The sequence below is a fragment of the Triticum dicoccoides genome, chromosome 7A, assembly GCF_002162155.2.
Source record: "Triticum dicoccoides isolate Atlit2015 ecotype Zavitan chromosome 7A, WEW_v2.0, whole genome shotgun sequence".
Lineage (NCBI taxonomy): Eukaryota > Viridiplantae > Streptophyta > Magnoliopsida > Poales > Poaceae > Triticum > Triticum dicoccoides.
Window position 1 is genome coordinate 234,067,015 of NC_041392.1, and position 4,099 is coordinate 234,071,113.

Here is a 4,099-nt window from a genome sequence, read left to right on the forward strand (position 1 = left end):
GGACACGGCGGGCGGACGCGTCCGTCGGCGGGGGAGTTGTCCGGCGCGCGCGAGGAGTGGCGGATCTAGGGTTTCGGGGGAAGAAGAAGAAGAAAACGAAGGGGGTCTTTAAATAGAGGTAGAGGGAGCTAGGAGAGTCCAAATGAGGTGCGGTTTTCGGCCACGCGATCGTGATCGAACGATCTAGATGATGTAGAAGGTTTATGTGGGTTTTGGGCCAAATTGGAGGGGTGTTGGGCTGCAACACACACGATGCCTTTTCGGTCCCCCGGTTAACCGTTTGAGTATCAAACGAAGTCCAAATGATACGAAACTTGACAGGCGGTCTACTGGTAGTAAACCAAGGCTGCTTGGCAAGTCTCGGTCCAATCCGGAAATGTTTAATCCCACACACGAAAGAAAGGTAGAAATGACCACGGGAGGAGAACGAAGCGCCGGAATGCAAAACGGACAACGGGAAAAAAGCTCGAATGCATGAGACGAAAACGTATGCAAATGCGATGCACATGATGACATGATATGAGATGCATGACAACGGCAACAACACACGGAGACAAAAACCCGAACCCGAGAAAATAAATTAACTTAACGCCGGAAACGGCAAGAGTTGGAAGTACAGATTGGGAAAGTTACATCTGGGGTGTTACACTCTGTTTGTCTATGTATTCACACATGTACTAAGTTTCCGGTTAATACAATTCTAGCATGAATAATAAACATTTATCATGATATAGGGAAATATAAATAACAACTTTATTATTGCCTCTAGGGCATATTTCCTTCAGTCTCCCACTTGCACTAGAGTTAATAATCTAGTTCACATCGTCATGTGATTTAACACCAATAGTTCACATCTTTATGTGATTAGTTCACATCTCCATGTGACTAACACCTAAAGGGTTTACTGGAGTCAATAATCTAGTTCACATCGCTATGTGATTAACACCCAAAGAGTGATCATGTTTTGCTTGTGAGAGAAATTTAGTCAACGGGTCTGCCACATTCAGAGCCGTATGTATTTTGCAAATTGTCTATGTCTACAATGCTTTGCACGGAGCTACTCTAGCTAATTGCTCCCACTTTCAATATGTATCTAGATCGAGACTTAGAGTCATCCAAATTGGTGTCAAAGCTTGCATCGACGTAACTCTTTACGACGAACTCTTTTTCACCTCCATAACCGAGAAACATTTCCTTATTCCACTAAGGATATTTTTGACCGCTGTCAAGTGATCCACTCCAGGATAACTATTGTACCCTCTTGCCAAACTTATGGTGAGGTACACAATAGGTCTGGTACATAGCATAGCATACTTTGTAGAACCTATGACTGAGGCATAGGGAATGACTTTTCATTCTCTTTCTATTTTCTGCCGTGGTCGGGTTTTGAGTCTTTACTAAACTTCACACATTGCAACACAGGCAAGAACTCCTTCTTTGACTGTTCCATTTTGAACTACTTCAAAATCTTGTCAAGGTATGTACTCATTGAAAATATATCAAGCGTCTTTATCTATCTCTATAGATCTTGATGCTCAATATGTAAGTAGCTTCACCGAGGTCTTTCTTTGAAAAACTCCTTTCAAACATCCCTTTATGATTTCCAGAAAATTCTACATTATTTCCAATCAACAATATGTCATTCACATGTACTTATCATAAATGTTGTAGTGCTCCCACTCACTTTCTTGTAAATACAGGCTTCACCACAAGTCTGTATAAAACCATATGCTTTGATCACTTTATCAAAGCATATATTCCAACTCCGAGATGCTTGCACCAGTCCATAGATGGATCACTGGAGCTTGCTCACTTTGTTAGCACCTTTAGGGTCGACAGAACCTTCTAGTTGCATCATATACAACTCTTCTTTAAGAAATCCATTAAGGAATGCAGTTTTGACATCCATTTGCTAGATTTCATAAAATGCGGCAACTGCTAACATGATTCAGGCAGACTTTTAAGCATCAATACGAGTGAGAAAATCTCATCATAGTCAACACCTTGAACTTGTCGAGAACATTTTTGCGACAATTCGAGCTTTGTGGATAGTAACACTACTATCAGCGTCCGTCTTCCTCTTGAAGATCCATTTATTCTCAATGACTCACCGATCATCGGGCAAGTCAATCAAAGTCCATACTTTGTTCTCATACATGGATCCCATCTCAGATTTCATGGCCTCAAGACATTTTGCAGAATCTGGGCTCATCATCGCTTCCTCATAGTTCGTAGTTTCGTCATGGTCTAGTAACATGACTTCCAGAACAGGATTACCATACCACTCTGGTGCGGATCGTACTTTGGTTGACCTACTAGATTCGGTAGTAACTTGATCTGAAGTTTCATGATCATCATCATTAGCTTCCTTAATAATTGGCGTAGGAATCACTGGAACTGATTTCTGTGATGAACTACTTTCCAATTTGGGAGAAGGTACAATTACCTCATCAAGTTCTACTTTCCTCCCACTCACTTCTTTCGAGAGAAACTCCTTCTCTAGAAAGGATCCATTCTTAGCAACAAAATATCTTGCCTTCGGATCTGTGATAGAAGGTGTACCCAACAGTTTCTTTTGGGTATCCTATAAAGACGCACTACTCCGATTTGGGTTCAAGCTTATCAGTTAAAAACTCTTTCACATAAGCATCGCAACCCCAAACTTTAAGAAACGATAGCTTTGGTTTCTTGCCAAACCATAGTTCATATGGTGTCATCTCAACGGTTTTAGATGGTGCCCTATTTAACGTGAATGCGGCTGTCTCTAATGCACAACCCCAAAACGATAGTGGTAAATCGATAAGAGACATCATAGATCGCACCATATTTAATAAAGTATGGTCACGATGTTCGTACACACCATTACACTGTGGTGTTCCAGGTGGCGTGAGTTACAAAACTATTCCGCACTGTTTCAAATGAAGACCAAACTCATAACTCGAATATTCACTTCCACGAACAGATCGTAGAAACTTTATTTTCTTGTTATGATGATTTTCTACTTCACTCTAAAGTTCTTTGAACTTTTGAAATGTTTCAGACTTATGCTTCTTCAAGTAGATATACTCATATCTACTCAAATCATCTATGAAGATTAGGAAATAACTATACCCGCCATGAGCCTCAACACTCATCGGACCGCATACATCAGTATGTATTATTTCCAATAAGTCAATTGCCCGCTCCATTGTTCTGGAGGACGGAGTCTTAGTCATCTTACCCATGAGGCATGGTTCGCAATAATCAAGTGATTCATAATCAAGTGATTCCAAAAGTCCATCAGCATGGAGTTTCTTCACGCGCTTTACACCAATATGACCTAAATGGCAGTGCCACATATAAGTTGCACTATCATTATTAACATTTCATTGTTTGGCTTCAATATTATGAATATGTGTGTCACTACGATTGAGATTCAATAAACCATTTATATTGAGTGTATGACCATAGAAGGTTTTATTCATGTAAATAAAACAACAATTATTCTTTGACTTAAATGAATAACCGTATTGCAATAAACATGATTCAATCATATTTATGCTCAACGCAAACACCAAATAACATTTATTTTAGGTTCAACACTAATCCCGAAGGTAAAGGGAGTGTGCGATGGTGATCTTATCAACCTTGGAATTACTTCCAACTCATATCATCACCTCGCCCTTAACTAGTCTATGTTTATTTTGCAACTCCCGTTTTGAGTTACTACTCTTAGCATCTAAACCAGTATCAAATACTGAGGGGTTGCTATAAACACTAGTAAAGTACACATCAATAACATGTATATCAAATATACTTTTGTTCACTTTGTCATTCTTCTGATCCGCCAAGTATCTAGGGCAGTTCCACTTCCAGTGACCATTTCCTTTGCAGTAGAAGCACCCAGTTCCAGGCTTGGGTCTAGCTTTGGGCTTCTTCATGGGAGCAACAACTTGCTTGCTATTCTTCTTTGAAGTTCCTCTTTCTCTCCCTTTGCCCTTTGATCATCTCATACAACAATTTATATCTCATCACGTCTTGACCATATCACATCACAACATACCCTGCAAAAACAAGTTAGACGTCCTCTACTTTGTTGTTGCACATTTTTACGTGGCTG